General features: G+C 44.0%; 1 long non-coding RNA gene across 1 annotated transcript; it reads right to left on the bottom strand.

Annotated features, from left to right (window-relative positions):
* Positions 1 to 7979: 7979 nt before the first annotated feature.
* LOC135227629 (uncharacterized) lies at positions 7980 to 19598 on the bottom strand. The gene is made up of 2 exons (XR_010317806.1): positions 9942 to 19598; positions 7980 to 8483 (listed from the first exon to the last, which is right to left on the bottom strand). It is a non-coding gene; the product is annotated as an uncharacterized LOC135227629 (long non-coding RNA).
* Between the last annotated feature and the right edge of the window lie 160 nt (positions 19599 to 19758).

The raw sequence follows: 19758 nt of genomic DNA, 5'->3' as shown, positions 1-19758 counted from the left end.
TCTAGGCTAGTTCCGGCTAGGAGGCCAGGTGGAAATACTTTTCTTAAAATGGGGTCATATAGTCACACTATTTTTTAAATAATTTTTTATTGTGTTTTTGGTGAAAGTTCACACAGCAAATTAGGTTCCTATTTAACAATTCCTGTGCATATTGTTCAGTGACATTGGTTACATTTTTCACAATGTGTCAACATTCTCATTATTTCCACTCCGGTTGTTCCATTTTCATTAATCTAGCTCCCCTGGCCCCCTTTTCAAATCCAGTGGCCCCACTTGACCTCTCGGAAGCATCTGAAAGATGGAAAGCGGCTCTCCTCTTGGTCTCTACAGTGGCTAGTTGTCTCCCCAGCATCATTTGCCTTTTCTCATCAGCTGCTCCTTCTCAGTCTCCTTTGCCAGATCCTCTTCATCTTCCCCATCTCTAAAGGTTCTCCGCACTCCGGACTCACTTCACAGATCTCTCCTCTTCTCCATTAATATGTATTTTCTACCTGATTGACCTCATCTAGACACATGCTTTAAATGCCAACTCAATGCTGATAACTCCAAATTTCTATTGCCAACACAGACTTCTCTTCTGAATTCCAGTTTCCAACATCCTATGCAACATCTCCACTTGGATGTCTAACAGACATCTCAAACTTAACATGCCCATAACACTAAAATAAATTCTGGTTTACTCTCCCAAACTTGCCCTCCTCATTCCAGCAAATGGCAGCTTCAATCTTAGAGATGCTGCAGCTAAAAGCCTTGGAGTTATCTTCAACTCCTCTCTATCATACCCTAAGTCCAATATATCAGCAATCTGGTCAACTCTACCTTCAAAATATTCCTGGAATCCAGTCACTTCTCCCCACTTCACTAATATCACCCTAATCCAAGACTCCATCATCTCTCATCTGGGCAACTACAGTAGAATTCCAACTGGTCTTCCTGCTTTCACGCCTGACCCTTCTATGGTCTATTCCCCACACCACAGATGAAGTACGCCTTTTTAAAGTAACGCAGGTGAGACCAGAAGAACTAGGTGGTGCCCCCCACCACCAATGACCACCCTGACAAGGAACACAACAGAGAGTCCCTGATGGAGCAGGAGAAAAGTAGAGTACAGAACTCAAATTCTAGTAAAAAGACCAGACTTAATGGTCTGACTATGATTGGAGGGACCCCAGAAGACATGGCCCCTGGACTCTCTGTTAGCCCAAAACTAAAACCATTCCCAAAGCCAACTCTTCAGACAAAGATTAGACTGGGCTGTAAGACATAAAATGATATTTGTGAAGAGTGTGCTTCTTAACCCAAATAGATACAGGAGACTAAACGGGCAGCTCCTGTCCAGAGGTGAGATGAGAAGGCAGAGAGGGACAGGAGCTGGTTGAATGGATATGGGAAATACACGGTGGAAAGGAGGAGTGTGCTGTCATATTATAGGGAGAGTAATTAGGGTCACATAACAACGCGTGTACAAATTTTTGTATGAGAAACAGCTATAAACTTTCACTTAATGCACAATTAAAAAAAAAAAAGTAAGGTAGAGCATGTCCCACCACTGCTCAGAACCTCCCAATAAAACATTTACCATTTCCTGTAAGTATCCATGGAGTTCCCGGGTGATACAGACAGTTAACGTGCTCAGCTGCTAACTGAAAGGTTGGAGGTTCGAGTCCACCCAGAAGCACTTCAGAAGAGATGTCCAGCAATCTAATTCCAAAAATCAGCCATTGAAAACCCTGTGGAGCACAGTTCCACTCTGACATACTTGGAGTCACACCCAGCAGCTCCTGCCTCAGGGTGTTTGCACCTGCTAGTCACTCTACCTGGAATGCTCTTTCCCACATAGTTTGTTCCCTCATCTGCTTCAGTCTCTGCTGAAATGTCATCTCAAGGGAGAGACTTTCCCTTACTGTGCTGTATTTTTCTTCATAGTACTTATCACCACCTGACATAAGATCTGTTTGGTTATTGTCTGTTTCCACTGAATTGACTACAGCTCTGTGGTGGGCAGCCTACAAACCCACCACTGCTCCGTGAGAGAAAGATGTGGCAGTCTGCTTCTGTAAAGATTACAGCCTTGGAAACCTTATGGGGCAGTTCTACTCTGTCCTAAAGGGTCACTATGAGTCAGAATCAACTCAAAGGCAATGGGTTTTTCTTTGAGTTTCAGTGTGGGCTGTACCTAGTGACTTGCTTCTAACAAAAGAATATGGCAAAAGTCATGGGATGTCACTTCTGAGATTAGGTTACAAAAAGGCTGACTTCCATCTCGTTTGCCTTTTCTCCCTCTTTGTCCAGTGGAGAGGCCCACATGGCAAGAAATTGATGTCTTCAGCCAAAAGCCAATGAGGACCTAAGGCCTGCCAACAGCCACATGAGTAAGCTTGGAAGTGAGTCTGCCTCCAGTCAAGCTTTGAGATGACTGCAGCCCTGGTTGACACCTTGATAGCAGCTGGGAGAGACCCTGAGCCAGAGCCACCCAGCCGAGCCATGACCCCAGATTCCTGACCCACAGAAATTGTGAGATAATGTTTATTGTTTTAAGCCTCTCAGTTTTGGGATAATTTTTTGTGCAGCAATAGATGACTAAAACAAGCTTCAATAGGGCAGGATCCCTGCTTGTTTTATTCACATTATCCTTAGCACCTAGAAAAGTGCCTGGCACATAGTAGCTACTAGACAATATTTTTGAATAAACAAATTAATTATTTTCAAGACTTCTGCTAGGAAGTCTGGGATATAGTCTGTCTTGTTCTAGACAATGTGTATGCAAGTGTAAGTTCTGGAACTGCTTCAGCCATTTTATTACCATTTTTGAAGCCAGCTCGAATACAAGGCCAACGCACAGGGACAGATCCAAGAAAAATGGCAGAAGGGCAAAGCCAGAGCTCCAGTGAACACACATGTTCCACATAGAAATTTTTTTCCATTACTTGAGCAAAGTTTAAGTTAGTTTGGGTTAGGTTTTCAGTAACTTGAAACCAAAAGCATCCTAACTATCCAAGTTTTTATGACATCATTCTCTGCCCCATCTCTCTCCAAGTTTATCTTTTTCTCTTCTCTGCCTACCCCTTTATGGCAGAGATTACCCAATTTCCCTTCTTTCCTTTTCCCTACCAAGAGAACCCTGATAAGTCAGAATCCACTCCATGGATTGAGTAGCTAAGAACTACAATTGTCTGTCTCCCTTAAAGACAGGTCACATGACTAAGTTCTGGCCAATGAGATGTAAAGAGAAGTTATGCGGTGGGGCTTTTGTAAATGTTGCCTTAAAAGCAGGCTCACCATTAGAGAAATGCAGATCAAAACTACAATGAGATTTCATCTCACTCCAACAAGGCTGGCATTCATCCAAAAAACACAAAATAATAAATACTGGAGAGGCTGTGGAGAGATGGGAACGCTTATACACTGCTGATGGGAATGTAAAATGTTACAACCACTTTGGAAATCGATTGGCACTTCCTTAAAAAGCTAGAAATAGAACTACCATACGACCCAGCAGTCCCTGCTCCTTGGAATATATCCTAGAGAAATAAGAGCCTTTACACGAACAGATATATGTTTATTGCAGCACTGTTTACAATAGCAAAAAGAGGGAAGCAACCAAGGTGCCCATCAACAGATGAATGGATAAATAAATTATGGTATATTCACACAATGGAATTGATAAAGAACAGTGAGGAATCTGTGAAACATTTTATAACATGGAGGAACCTGGAAGGCATTATGCTCAGTGAAATTAGTCAGTTGCAAAAGGACAAATATTGTATAAGACCACTATTATAAGAACTTGAGAAATAGTTCGAACTGAGAAGAAAACATTCTTTTGTGGTTACGAGAGTGGGGAGGGAGGGAGGCTGGGAGGGGGCATTCACTAATTAGATAGTGAATAGGAACTACTTTAGGTGAAGGGAAATATAGCACATAATACAGGGGAGGTCAGCACAACTGGACTGAACCAAAAGCAAAGAAGTTTCCTGAATAAACTGAATGTTTCGAAGGCCACCATAGCAGGGGCAGGGGTTTGGGGACCATGATTTCAGGGGACATCTAAGTCAATTGGCATAATAAAATCTATCAAGAAAACATTCTGCATCCCACATTAAAGAGTGGCGTCTGGGGTCTTAAACGCTAGCAAGCAGCCATCTAAGATGCATCAATTGGTCTCAACCCACCCGGATCAAAGGAGAATGAAGAACACCAAGGACACAAGGCAATCACGAGCCCAAGAGACAGAAAGGGCCACATGAACCAGAGACTACCTCATCCTAAGACCAGAAGAACTAGATGGTGCCTGTATACAACGGATGACTGCCCTGACAGGGAACGCAACAGAGAACCCCTGAGGGAGCAGGAGAGCAGTGGGATGCAGACCTGAAATTCTCATAAGACCAGACTTAATGGTCTGACTGAGACTAGAAGGACCTTGGTGGTCATGGCCCTCAGACCTTCTGTTGGCCCAGCCAGGAACCATTCCCGAAGCCAACTCTTCAGACATGGATTGGACTGGACAATGAGTAGGAGAGGGATGCTGGTGAGGAGTGAGCTTCTTGGATCAGGTGGACACTTGAGACTATGTTGGCATCTCCTGCCTGGAGGGGAGATGAGAGAGTGGAGGGGGTTAGAAGCTGGTGTAATGAACACAAAAAGAGAGAGTGGAAGGAGAGAGCGGGCTGTCTCCTCAGGGGGGAGAGTAATTGGGAGTGTGTAGCAAGGTGTATATGGGTTTTTGTGTGAGAGACTGACTTGATTTGTAAACTTTTCCTTAAAGCACAATAAAAATTATATTAAAAAAAAAAAAAGCAGGCTTACTTGGCTGGCTCTAACCTTTTGCCTTGGCCTCCTCCTCTTTCCTGCTGCCTAAAATGTGGTGGTGGGCACCAAAGTAGCCATTTTGTTAAATTATGGCAAATTTGAGTATGGAACACACACATTAAGTATGGCGGAAGAAAAAGATAGAAGGAGCCTGGGTCCCTGATACATTCAACATACTAACCCTGAATACTCCACCTCTGAACTTCTATAAGTAAAAAACATAGTTAATCTTGTTCCTTGGCTTTTCTGCTATGCATAGTTTAACATAAACCTAACTGACCTAACCCTTAAATGATCAAATTCTCCAGAATGCATCCATGTCTTCTCTTTTCACTCCACAGAAAAGACCTCCCAAGGTGACCTCATCTGCCCTCATGACTTCAGGAACCATCTACTTATTAAGAATACCAGAATTGACACCTACACCTCCAGCCTCTCTCCCAACCTCCAGACTCAGATTCCCCAGTTACTCCTGTTGTTATTCTGTGCCGTCAAGTCAATTCTGACTCATAGTGACCTTACGGGACAGAGTAGAACTGCCCCATGGGGTTTCCAAGACAGTAATCTGTACAAGAGCAGATCACTAGGTCTTTTCTCTGCAGAAACACTGGTGGGTTCAAACCACCACCTTTTGGTTAGCAGCCAAATGCTTACCCACTGCACCACCAGGGCTCCTGCTACTACGACCAACAATAAAATCCAAATTCCATAAATGGTCGTCTAGGGCTTGTCCCATCCTATCTCCTCCAACCCCTCGCTCCTCAATCCCCGGGTACTCACCATTCTCCAAACATATCAGGCCTTCCCTCGACTCTGTCTCTACACCTGTTGGAACCTGTATGTTCTGCCCTCGTGCCTTTAAACCAAACCATCCTCGTCAAAGTGGAACACGATATTTGTCTGAAAGCTTAATTTGTTTTCTTCCTGTATTTCCTCCTTCTTCTTCTTCCTATTCTAAAAGGATCTGCTCTTCGTCTCAGGGAGGTTCAGGGCAGGTGGAAAGCGGAGTTGGCCTAGAGAGACACTTCCCTTCCTGGTTGCTATTTCTCAAGCCCTGAGTCCACTGAACTCCTGGGTGGTACAAACAGTTAAGCACTTGACTGCAAAGCTAAAGTTTGGCAGTTCAAACCCATACAGAGGTGACTTGGAAGAAAGGCCTGGTGATGTCCTTCTGACAGATCACAGCCTGGGAAACCCTATGGAATGCAGTTCTCCTCTGCAACACATGAGGTCACATGAGTTGGAGTCGAGTTGATGGCAACTGTTTTTTTTTTTTTAAGTATATTGAGGGCTTGAGGTGAGAAAATGTGTCTCTGATGAAACGGTACTAGAGGAAAGTATTTCCCCCAGACCGAGAAGAGATGCCTGGGCATGGGAAGAGGAGAGAGAGAGGTCTCTGGGGCCCACTAGCAGCCAGGATGTGTCAGGTGCTTGATGGAAATACCCATGATACATGAGGGAGATGTGACTTACAGCCAGGGTTCCTGTGTCACAGGAACAGCAGTGCAGGGGACGGAAGGGCACTGCAGGCTGAAGTAGGCACCAGAATTTTAGCACAGCCTTGGGTGCAGGGGGAAACCCCAGGAAGACCTAAGATTCAAGTTCCCATAAGTCTAAGAGGATGGGGGCTAAGAGCGAAAACAAAGTTGAATGATAAGATATAAAATTTTATTTCTTGAAATGCTGAGCTTGTTGACTCAATTTCATACCTGCCTGAGAAGCAAGCCTCCCTGGGGGTTCTCGGGCTAACACCCTGCCCTGTCACCATGTCCCCATGTGCCCTCAGCTCTCTTGCTCTTGTCTTTTGGCCTCAGATTTCTGTCAGGGGGTTTTGCCAACCCTCACAATTTCCACCTTGCTCTTTGGACTTTGAGTTTCCTGTGAGCTCTTGGCCCTATTGACAGCTTGGGTTTTGAAATCCTCTGTTGTCTAGTTAGAAATCCTGCTACAGTCTTTGTCCTAACTTACCCCCAGCTGGGCCAGCCTCTGACCACCAAGGACAGATAAAAGAAGAAACCCAAGTACAGAAAGCTTTCTTTTCTCTTCTCTGCCTGGCATACTCTTTTCATCCTTGAAGACTTTGTTCCTATGTTACTTTCTGGGAGCCTCCCCTGACCTCCCTATGCAGGTTCTTTCTCTGGGTCTCCACAGAATTTTGTTTAGACCTCTGCACTTATCACACTGCATTATTATTTACATGTTTACATAGTGATCCTTTCACCTTGACTATGAGCACCTTGAGGGCAGCAACCATGTCTCATTCACCTGACACAGTGTCAGGTCCAGAACAGGGCCTCAATGAATGCTTGTTAAACGCCTTTTCTCACGTCGTCCCCCAGGCTGTCATGCACCATTCTATCCTTCTTTCTCTCTGTATCAATGAGGGATGAATTTGGCTGCAAGTAACACCTGACTACAGTGGCTTAAATAATTAGAGGTTTATTTTTTCATACAAAAATAAGTCTGGAGGTAAGCAACTCAGGGCTGCCAGGGACTCAGCCTCTTCCTGTCTTTCTTTCCTGCCAAGTTTAGTGTGTATTCATAAGATGTCTGCAGCACCTCTGAATATTATATACATCTTCTAGGCAGGAAGAAGTAGGTAGTGTGAAGAGCCGAGTCTGTCCCTGTTCATTAGGAAAGCTCAAGTTTTCCCAGAATCCCCACCCAGAAGACTCCTGCCTGCATCTCCTTGGTCATTCCTACCTGCAAGAGAGCCTGATAATGGGAAGGCAAGAGAGAAGGTAGCTGAGCATGAGTATGGAATGGGAAAATTCTAGGGCCCCACCCCAGACCTACTGAATTAGAAATGCTGGTGGTGGGGCCCAGCAATCTGTGTTGTAACAAGCCCTCAAGGGGATTCTGTTACATCAAAAGGTGGAGAACCACAGCCATACATAATGGCCAGTATTACGGTAAGAAAAAGGGCTGGACTAGATTCAAATCACCTACTTTAAAAAAAAAAAAAAATCACCTACTTTTTGCTACAAATTGTATTATTTGTTAGCCAGCAAACCTTAGTTTTCTGATCTATAAAATGGGAAAAATAATGGTTGCCCTGACTTATTCACTGAATAAATGTGAGGACCAATGTAAGTAACGTAGATGAAAGTACTGTATATTGAGAGCATGTAAGTCATTAGAGACAAAACGGAACTAAAGACAACAAATTTTCATATTAGGACTGAGTGGTTTATTTTACTGTAGTCTTCTGCCAAACCAAACACATTATCATCAAGTCAATACCAACTCATGGCAATTCCATGTGTTACAGAGTAGAAGTGTGGTCTGTAGGGTTTTCTTGGCTGTTCTTCTTTACAAAAGATGGCCAGGTCTTTCTTCCACAGTGTCACTGGGTAGGTTCAAACTGCCAATCTTTAGGTTAGCAGTTGAGTACAAATCATGTGCACCATCCAGGGACCTCTGTGTTCCTCTGCCTTGTAGGTCAAATTTTCAGAAAAGGAACACTGTCTTGGCACAGCTGCTGGTGTTTGGGGATGACTGCACATAATCAATACGAAGCCAAGAAGATCCACGTGTTGGCATCACAGGGTTTTGGAATCTCTCACAGGACATTTTCTGGGGATAATAATGATAGAGGAATCTTGCAACAGTCTTGTCAAAGTCTATGTAGCTGATGTGTTGGCAGAGGGCAAATGCTTGAGAATGCAAAACTACCCGTAAAAGACATAAAGAGAGAAAAAAAAAGTTATGCAGTAAGGGATAAAAATAGAAACTGTAACCACAGACGTTCAAAATACACTGTTATCAAAAACAAATGTTTGCTGAAGCTCCAGTGGTAGCTGCTACAGGTGGTTTCCATGAGAGGAAAGAGGACATGTGTGGTTTCAAAACAAACACCGTGGAGGAAAATGAAATGGAGCATTTAGGGGAAAGGGCTGGTGAGAAGATGTGAAACAAATGTAAGAGATTCAGTGTTATGCAATTTGGATTACAAATATTCAGGCACCACTGTCTGAGTACCAAGTAAGGCATCCATCCCTTACTGGATTAAAAACTGCTCCCTCAATTACTTGTTTATCCCATTCCACAACAGTTGACCATGGAACAAACACTGAGCATTTTCACTGGGCGAACTTGGACAACTAATTAGCTGCTAACTAGTCACCAGTGAAGTCACAGTCATATCTACAGCTGCCTTCAAATAACCTTTGTGGTTGTTATTAGTTGCCATTGAGTCAGCTCTGACTCATGGCAACCCCATGTACAAAAGAACAAAACATTTCTCAGCCCAACACCATCATCACGATGTTCAAGTCCGTTGATGTAGCCACTGTGTATTCTGAGTGTCTTCTAACCTAGGGGGCTTATCTTCCAGCACTATATCGGACAATACTCTGTTTTGATCCACAGGGTTTTCATTGTCTAATTTTTGGAAGTAGATCACCAGGCCTCTCTTCCATCTTAGTCTAGAAGCTCATCTGAAATCTGCCTACCACAGGTGACCCTGCTGGTATTTGAAATACCGGTGGCATAGCTTTCAGCATCATGGTAACATGCAAGTCACCACAGTACGACAAACTGACAGATGGATAGTGGTCAGATAATCTTTACAGGTTTGGAAATTGTCGTGGCTAAATTGGCCGAACTATGCTAAGGTTGGGAGTTTAATCTGTCTACTCAGATAAAACCACAGTGTCAAGAAGGAAGTGTTCACAAGTCCATGAATATACTAAAAACCAATGAATTGTACACTTGAAATGGGTGAATTGTATGGCATGTGAAACAGATCTCAATAAAGCTGGTATAAAAAAAAAAAAACACTGGAAAAAGGAAGCGTTTCCAGGCAGAAACCTCATGACACAGGCTGTGCAGCTGCTAAGAGACTTTTCCTTCTGTGTCAGTTAAATTTGTCTGTACAAAATGTGAAGCCAAGGCTTGTTTATTGATTGATTTGTTTAACATCTGGGCTCTGACATGCAAGTGCTGTGATAAGAGAGTTTGTAGAAGCAAAATTACAAAGCCACGTGTTCCCAGGGCTGGTGAAAGAGGGTAGCAATCTGCATATGAAAAGCTGATGATGTAACAATCTGAAATAGGCAGTGGTGAGCTGGACCAGCAGCCCAGTCCAAATAAAGAGGCCAGCACTGGGTCAGATTCAAGATACTCACCTACTTTTTACACTGGACTTCCTGGGGGTGTTTTAGTTCATCAATAAGGCAAGCAGAGCCTCATCAATTTCTCTTTCTCTTCTTCCCCGACGGTCTGAACTCTTTCACCTCCCTGCCAAGTCCTGAGTGGGGTCATCAGTAGGTAGTCCAGGACAGCTGCAATTGGATACATGACTTGGTTTCCTCCTTTGTATTCCTGTGCTTCCTTCCCTGGGGATTATTACGGTGATTGCCGCTCCCAAAGATAGGAACTGAAATGTAGTTTGTTGGGAAAGAGACTAGAGTCTCTGAGTTAGAATTCCTGGAGCCAAGCGTAAGCACTGCCACTCACAAGTTATATGACCCGGGTAGGTCATTTAACACCTCTTGATCCCATCCCCTCTTAGGTATCCAGGATTTGCTACTGTAATTACCCTCCCTTTTTTTTTTTTTCTCCTGCAAGGACAGTTTCAGCCTCTCTACCACACCATTCTTATCAGCATACCAGGCGCTGCAATTTCTCCCACAGTAAAAACACAAAATAAAGACAAAATTTCTTGTCTTTCATTCCCTTCTAGTGCCACCCTAATTCACTGTTCTCCTTTACAGCAAAATTAGATTCTCTCTCTCTTGCTTCTTGCCTACCATTCTCTCTTTCTTGTAATTTTCCATTCTAATTTTTAAAATAATTTTTATTGTGCTTTAAGTAAAAGTTTACAAATCAAGTCAGTCTCTCACATAAAAACTTATATACACCTTGCTACACACTCCCAATTACTCTCCCCCTAATGAGACAGCCCGCTCCCTCCTTCCACTCTCTCTTTTCATGTCTATTTTGCCAGCTTCTAAGCCCCTCTACCCTGCCATCTTCCCTCCAGGCAGGAGGTGCCAACATAGTCTCAAGTGTCCACCTGATCCAAGTAGCTCATTCCTCACCAGCATCCCTCCCCTACCCATTGTCCAGTCCAATCCACGTCCAACGAGCTGGCTTCTGGAATAGTTCCTGTCCTGGGCCAACAGAAGGTCTGGGGACCATGACCACCAAGGTCCTCCTAGTCTCAGTCAGACCATTAAGTCTGGTCTTTTTATGAGAATTTGGGGTCTGCATCCCGCTGTTCCCCTGCTCCCTCAGGGATCCTCCACTGTGTTCCCTGTCAGGGCAGTCATAGGTTGTGGCCAGGCACCATCTAGTTCTTCTGGTCTAAGGATGATGTAGTCTCTGGTTCACGTGGCCCTTTCTGTCTCTTGGGTTCATAATCGCCTTGTGTCCTTGGTGTTCCTCATTCTCCTTTGATCCAGGAGGATTGAGACTCATTGATACATCTTAGATGGCCACTTGCTAGTGTTTAAGACACCAGACACCACTCTTTAAAATGGGATGCAGAATGTTTTCTTAATAGAATTTTTATGCCAATTGACTTAGATGTCCCCTGAAACCATGGTCCCCAAACCCTGACCCTGCTTCGCTAACCTTCGAAACATTCAGTTTATTCAGGAAACTGCTTTGCTTTGGTTCAGTCCAGTTGTGCTGACCTCCCCTGTATTGAGTGTTCTCCTTCCCTTCACCTACAGTAGTTCTTATCACTATCTAATTAGTGAGTACTCCCTCCCAGCCTCCCTCCCTCCCCACTCTCGTAACCACAAAAGAATGTTTTATTCTCAGTTTAAACTATTACTCAAGATCTTATAATAGTAGTCTAGTACAATATTTGTCCTCTTGCAACTGACTAATTTCACTCAGCATAATGCCTTCCAGGTTCCTCCATGTTATAAAATGTTTCACAGATTCCTCACTGTTCTTTATCGATGCATAGTATTCCATTGTGTGAATATACCATAATTTATTTATCCATTCATCTGTTGATGGGCACCTTGGTTGCTTCCCTCTTTTTGCTATTGTAAACAGTGCTGCAATAAACATGGGTGTGCATATATCTGTTCGTGTAAAGGCTCTTATTTCTCTAGGATATATTCCAAGGAGCACGGACTGCTGGGTCGTATGGTAGTTCTATTTCTAGCTTTTTAAGGAAGTGCCAAATCAATTTCTAAAGTGGATGTGCCATTTTACATCCCCACCAGCAGTGTGTAAGTATCCCAATCTCTCCACAGCCTCTCCAACGTTTATTATTTTGTGTTTTTTGGATGAATGCCAGCCTTGTTGGAGTGAGATGGAATCTCATTGTAATTTTGATTTGCATTTCTCTAATGGCTAATGATCGAGAGCATTTCTTCACGTATCTGTTAGCCACCGGAATGTCTTCTTTAGTGAAGTGTCTGTTCCTACCCTTTGCCCATTTTTTAATTGGGTTGTTTGTCTTTTTGTGGTTGAGTTGTAGCAGAATCACGTAGATTTTAGAGATCAGGCGCTGGGTGGAGATGTCGTAGCTGAAAATTTTTTCCCAGTCTGTAGGTGGTCTTTTTACTCTTTTGGTGAAGCCTTTAGATGAGCATAGGTGTTTGACTTTTAGGAGCTCCCAGTTATCTGGTTTCTCTTCAGCATTTTTAGTTATGTTTTGTATTCTGTTTATGCTATGTGTTAGGGCTCCTAACATTGTCACTATTTTTTCTTCCATGTTCTTTATCGTTTTAGACTTTGTTTAGGTCTGTGATCCATTTGGAGTTAGTTTTTGTGCATGGTATAAGGTTCAGGCCCTGTTTCATCTTTTTGCAGATGGATATCCAGTTATGCCAGCACCATTTGTTAAAAAGACTATCTTTTCCCCAATTAACTGACACTGGGCCTTTGTCAAATATCAGCTGCTCATATGTGGATGGATTTATATCTGCAGTCTCAATTCTTTCCATTCTATTTTTAATCCACTCCAGTCAGGATTCTCAGCCACCAGTCCCCTACCAAGGTAACCACTGACCGCCATCTTGCCAAACCCAGAGGCCACTTCACAGTCCTCATGGTGCTCTGGCCGCTGTAACACCTGGCCCAGCTTGCTCACACTTCCCCTCTACAAGCACATTCAGCACTCAGTATCCAGGAAACCACACTTAGCATACTGCTCCTTCTCAGTCTTCTTAGCTGGATACTCCTCATCCTTCTTTCTTCTAAATGTCAGACCCCAGGCCCAGTCTTTACCCTCTCTTCCTTGTCCATATTCTCCCTTGGTCATTTGATCCAGAGTTCTATGGCTTTAAATATTATCAAAAGCTGATAACTCGCATACTTACATCACCAAAAGCAGTTGCCATCAAGTCAATTCCAACTCATGGAAACCTCACGTGTGTCAGAGTAGAACTGTGACCCACAGGGTTTTTAATGGCTGATTTTTCAGAAGTGGATTGTCAGTACTTTCTTCTGAGGCATCTCTGAGCTGGTTTAAATCGCCAGCCTCTCGGTTAGTAAACGTTAGTGTCATCCAGGGATTCCTTGTACCCATTACATTATATATTTATTTGTTTATTGTATCCCCTCTGCTAGATGGCAGCTTCTTGTTCATTAAATACTTGTTGAATGAATGGATGAATGCTGTGAACACAGAAGGTACTTAGGACATGTTGTGACCTAAATGAATGAGTAGATGAGGTTCAGCCTTACAGGACTGTGCTACTCAAATTCTCCCTCTCCAAGCTGCAGAAGGAATGGAATGACTACCCCTATCAAAGAGGAATGAAGCAGAAGAGGCTACAAAAGAACAGAAGTCTAAAATCCTGCCTCAGGTTATCAAAACACTTAGGCCTGGCTTTGCCAAAGTCATGAAAAATCTGGACCTTTAAGAACACAAATTAATCTTGCACAATGTAATGGATATTTAAGACAGTTAATTCAAGCAAAAAGAATGACCCCAATAAACACATTTTCCTTCCAAAGGCAGATTATTTAAGCAGTATAGTAGATTACATAAGTAGCAATCGTAGTGTGTGCATCATCCTCTCTAGAAGTTCAAAAAGACACATTCTACTCAACCTGTTCCCATAATAGAGCAATTCACGATTATAGACCCCATCCTGGGCCACCTTTGGCACATACAGACTTTTGGGCAGTGATTCAGATACAGCTCTATGAATGAACAGGTAGCTTTGGCAGAGGGAGCAACAAAAGACCTTTGCTTACACACTTCAGATAACTGCCAGCAGCTGCCCCAGGACCAAGTCGCTCTGCCCACCCCCAACCCCCAAAGTGGGTTCTTCAAGTTTCCTGGCTCCTTGGGGCTGAGGTGGTATATGGACGGACATTCTAAATCACTTATCTAGGCCACATCCATTAAAGAATGACCTTCCTTTCAGCTCTTCTGCTCTGCTATAATGTTGAGTTTTAATATAACTTTAAACGATTGAGTTCTCACCTGTGCATTCACCTAGAAACTAAAAAAAAAAAAAACCAAAACGCCTTTAAAGTTAGGACTTTACAGAAAGTGGAGAAAGCACTCTCAGTCTGGGAGACTGTTGTCAATTACTGAAAATCCACCTCGGACTAGAGCCCTTAAGGGCTCTTCTCCCCCAGCACTGGCTACTGAATGAGGTGCTGCCACCTCCTCCCTCCTTTCTGGTACCTCAGCCAGCACATAGCACACAGACTCTTTTCATTTTAAGGATTTTATTTCTAATCATCATGTAGAAATTGGGTTAAAAAAGGAAACAAAGTAGCATACAGGAGTTAGGAGGGTTCCAAGGTCTTGACCCTGGCATAATTCCTGATTCCTTCCTGAGATGGTAACTGGCAGTCCAGTGAGACTGCTACATTATGTTTTCATTTCAGGAAGCGGAGTTCATTGAACCTCTCGCTTCCATCTGGTCCAGGCTTTCTGGAGACCCAGATAGATTTTTTTCTTTCCTTCTGGTAGAACAATAGATTTCACTAGAATTCCAAGTGATTGTTCTTCTAAAATGCAATTAAAGAAAAAAAAAAAAATCCTGAAACATGCTACAACATGGATGAAACTTGAAGACATCATGCTGAGCGAAAAAAGGGCAACTATTTTATGAACTCACTTATATGAAATGACAAGAAATAGGTAAATACAGACCAAGAGTTATTAGTAGTTACCAGGGACAGGAGGCGGAAGGAGAGAAGGAATCAATTTCTGTGAAGTAGTAAATTTTTGTTTACGGCGATAGAAAAATTTGCATTGACTAAGTGTGATGGTTACACAATTTGACAAACGTAACTAATATCACTAAAATGCACACCAGAAAAGGGGCGAAATGGCAAATACAGTGTTATACGTAATTTTATACATAACAACAACAGCAGCCAAAAATAATAATAAATAAGAGAGGCAGCCGTTGTTGATACTACTTGCCCAAGCCCATTACCATTGAGTCGATTCCAACTGATAGTGACCCTAGAGGACAGAGCAGAACTGCCCCACAGGGCTTCCAAGGAGCAGCTGATGGATTCAAACTGCCAACCTTTTGGTTAGCAGCCTGAGCTCTTAACCACTGCTTACGTACAATTACACACCTCTTGGGATGAGTTTTCTTGGCGCAAAGGTTTAGGGTCATGGTTTTGAGGGTCTGTCCAGTCAATTAGCCTAGTATTATTTTAGAGACTGTCCTACTTCCTAGTCTGATGAGTACTTCCTAGGGTTTTAAATACTTGTGAGCAGCCATCCAAGACACAACAATTAGTCTCTATTCACCTGGAACAGCAAAAGAAGAAGCCCCAGGAAACTGAAAAGGAAATGGACTGCAGATCCAATTGTCTCCGTGAACTACTACCCTTGTCAATTACCTCCCTTGTCAGGAGACCAGAAGAATGCGATGGTGCCCCGCTACCATTACTGAACGTTTTGATCAAGAACCCAATGGTGGATCCTGATCAAAAAGAGGGAAAATGTAGAAAGGATTTCAAATTCTTATAGAAACCAGACTTAATGGACCCATTGAGACCGGGGGAATCCCTGAATCTACTGCCCTGATATAATCTTTAAACTTTGAACCGAAACTATTCCATGAAGTCATCTTTAAACTAAACAACAGTTTAGCTCAACTAGTAAGCATGTCTTTCGGCAGTGTGTTTTTTTTTAAGAATTATCTATATGAGATAAAATTGACAACAGTAACTGTAAAATACAGGGGAGAAGTTTAGGGGAGAGTCTAAGTTGATGATGGTGACGTGAGTAAGATGGTGAGAATGGTGACACAATGCAAAGGATATAACCAGTGTCACTGAACTGTACGTGCAGAAAATGTTGAATGGTGTATGGTTTGTTAGATATTTTCACCAAAAATAAAACTAAAAAAATTCTTGTCTTTGCAGATACTTGCCAACATGCTGGGTGCCTAATAAAGGCCCGACAGACCCTATTTGTTGATGGATAGATTGAAAATTACCTAGGCAGACTTCACATTGGGATTTTTCCTCAGTACAGACTGGACAACTTGTTGCTTTGTGTTCTTAGGTTGCCCTGCGCAGCCACCCTCTGGGGTTCTCCATCTGAGGCTTGGTAGGAAGCAGCATTCTTTAGCAGCCTCAACACAACTAGCAGGGTGATGGCTATGGCCTGCTTTAGTAAGCAGGAGGCAGGACCATTAGCTGCATTGTGTCTGGATGTTGGCATAAATGTGGCCCTGCCCTGTGGTCCTTCACAACAAAACCTGAGGTTGAATCCCTTTTGTTGCAGTAGATAGGGGAGTGTATTGAGCTCCAGGGAAAACAGACAGGAGGACACTGGCAGATGGGAAAAGGGTCGCCCCCACAGCAGGGAGTGAGCCTGGAAGTGGGTACTATAGCAACACACTAAGAATTATCCTGTGAATTAAAGGATGGTTGGATTTACTGTGTCTGCCCAGGCAGGGAACCTGGCTGAGTCTTTGTCAGCCAACAGATGAGAGACTGGTTTGCAGCTGTGTGATTTGACAGTTTGGTTTTACTCAGGTCCACGCTGTGGAGATAACCTTACTCCTGAGCCTCTCTCAAGAGGCTAAACCAGTGGCCCAGTAAGGAGGGAGGCCATGAGAGTTATTTGCCCTGGGAGAGGGCAGTAAGCAGGGTGTTTTTTTTTTTTTTTTTTTTCCTGTCTGAAGATAATTTAAAGACAATAGTGAAACTGACTAAAAGTCAGTTTGCTTTGTGTTATTTGTATTATTGTGCCAGCAGTTCTAATCACTGTAGAGGCAAGCTTCTCCCACAGCCCATCCCCCCCCCACCCAACTTGGTACACCCTTGGGATAAATAAGCACCAGGTGCGAAGATTATAAAGGAGCAAGAGAGTAAATAGAAAGCAAATGACTGCTGAGATAATTTTATTACAAAAACCTGCTTTGTAGAGTTTAGAGATGGCTGATCTGTGTGCTATAGGCCTTTATGTTGTTTAGCCTTGTGTTTTAGTTATCTATTGCTGTTTTAAAAACAACCTCTTTTAAAAACCACATTAACCAAAAATCAAACCTGTTGCTGTCGAGTCGATTCCGACTCCTAGCGACCCTATAGGACAAAGTAGAACTGCCCCATAGAGTTTCCAAGGAGCGCCTGGTGGATTCGAACCGCTGACCTAGGTTGGCAGCCATAGCAGTTAACCACTATGCCACCAGGGTTTCCCAAAACCACATAAAGCCCCTTAAAACATTTATTTGCTTTCGATTCTCCAGTTTTGGCAGGGGCTCAGTGGGGATGGCTCATCTCTGTTCCACATGGTGTCTGAAAGGTTTAGAACTTCCAAGAGGGCTTTTTCACTCATACATCTGGTACCTTAGCTAGGGCAGGCTGAATAGCTGGGGCCTGTCCAAGCATCTCAGTCTTTGACATGGTTTCTCCACGTGGCTAGCTTAGATGTCTTCACAGCGTGGTGGTCTCAGTGTATATGAACTTTTTACGTGGTATCTGGCTTTCCCCAGAATACAAAGCAGAAGCTGTCAGGCTTTCTTAATGCCTGGGCTTGGAAGTCCTAGAAAATTATTTCTGCCACATTCTATTGACCAAAGGAGTCACAGGGTCACTTCAGACTCAAGGGGAAGAAAAACAGACTCCTTTGTGAAGGAGATACTGTTGTGTCCATCTTTGGAAGCATGATCTACCTCACTGTTTTCTTCATCATAACAAAGTATGGTGTGCTTTCACATTTTGCCTTTAACTGTGATGAACCTTATCGAGCTGGACAAAGGTAGGTCTCAATTTGACTTATTAAAAATTAGACCCTATAATCGTCATCACGTTTTGGTTCTGAATGGGAGGCATGTGGCCCTGCTCTGCGGTCCTTCACAACAAAACCTGAGGTCGAATCCCTTTTGTTGGGGTACTGAAGGAGTGTACTGAGTTCCAGGGAAAACAAACCGGAAGATGCTGACAGATGGGAAAAGGGTCGCCCCCACAGCAGGGAGTCAGCCTCTCTTCATGGAAACATGAGATTGTGGGGTTCCCTAACATAGCAATGACATTTGAGAGAAAATATTAGGATGAGCCTGATTCGCCAAAACCTAAAATCCAAAGCATATTCAGTTTCTCTGAGGCTGTTCAGTTCACAAGTTACACCTTGCTCTACCACTCAAGGTCAAATGACCAGCATATTTTGGTCATTACTCCTGAGTGTCAGCAGAGCTCCTGTACTTTAAATTTACATCTTTTAAAACCAGTATTGTTGGGAACGGATTGACCACCGGATTGTGGCGGGTCTTGAGAGGGTCAGAATGTGAGTCTTGTAGATACTGTAATGATGATATACATATTGAGGGTCCTTATAAACTCCTTTCTAGGTCAGAGAAGTACATCTTGGTCCAAATAGGACCCACATGAGCAGCTGCTGTGCATCAACATGATTCCTCTGCCTGACACAGCTAAGCACCCAGATGTGTACAGAGCTTTGGTTTTGATAGCATTTTCCAACCCAGTCTTATTCCCTCCTCACTATAAATAGCCCAGTGTGTAGGTCCAGTGTAAATGCCCACAGTTTGTAGATATTACCAGACAGATCAAAATCTCTCTATGTCACATGAAAGGTTAGATGCAGACCCTGAGGAAGAAGAGGCTTTCCTAACTCTTCCTCATCCAGGGTTCTTTTCCTCTGTGGAGCAGAGGGTCCTCTAGGATCCTCCCCTATTGGCCTTCAGGCCTGGGCTCACCACCTCTTCTGCCTCCTCCCCTGTAAGCTTTTAGGCCAAGTTGTCAGACCCCAACTTTTAGTTCTCAGAGTGACTCCCGGCTCCTTGTCTTAAAAAGTTGTGTGGGCGGGCATCCCCATTATCTGGGCCCTAGACTTTCCTTCCCAAGAAGGCCCAAATGTGGGCCTGCTGGGCCCTAGACTTTCCTTCCCAAGAAGGCCCAAATGTGGGCCTGCTTTATAACAAACACCACGCTACAGGTTTCCCCCATACCCCCGCCAGAACACGGTTCTTGGGTTTGTTAGCCTCCCTCTCTCTTAATGCCCTTAACTTCCTCTTCACAGGAGAGAAAAAAAAAAAAATGCCTTTTTGTGATAAAAACCCTTGGCCCCTCACTTGGCCAATGGAGCCGTGGGGTCGGGGTTCGTCTGTCTTCCCCTCAAATTCCCGTTTGTTCTTCCTCACACTCCTCCCTTCCTGCCTCTCCCTGCCAGTTCCCATTTCTGTTCGCCCCCAATCCCTCCGTCCCTCTTCCCAGTCGCTCCAGCGCCCAGCACCCACCCTGACACCCCTTTCTCTCCCATTCGCCCCTCTTCTCTGCTTGCGGCTCCCCAGCTTTTGTTGCCCGGGCTTGTCCCTAACTTGAGAGCGTCTCCCGACTCGGCGCCAGGTCACGTGCGTTGGTGACAACCTCTCGCAGGGCGGCCCCGGGGCCCCCGCGCCGCCGATTGGTGGGGGCCGGGCCTGGCGCGGCCTGGGCGGGGCGGCCAGGCGGGCCGGACCGGCGGGCGGAGCAGCCGATCAGCTGTTCCGAGCGCAGCACAACAACAAAAGGAGCGAGACGGCCCGG

Source organism: Loxodonta africana, chromosome 14, assembly GCF_030014295.1.
Source record: "Loxodonta africana isolate mLoxAfr1 chromosome 14, mLoxAfr1.hap2, whole genome shotgun sequence".
In the NCBI taxonomy this organism is placed as follows: Eukaryota; Metazoa; Chordata; class Mammalia; order Proboscidea; family Elephantidae; genus Loxodonta; species Loxodonta africana.
This window is presented reverse-complemented; position numbering and strand designations above follow the sequence as displayed.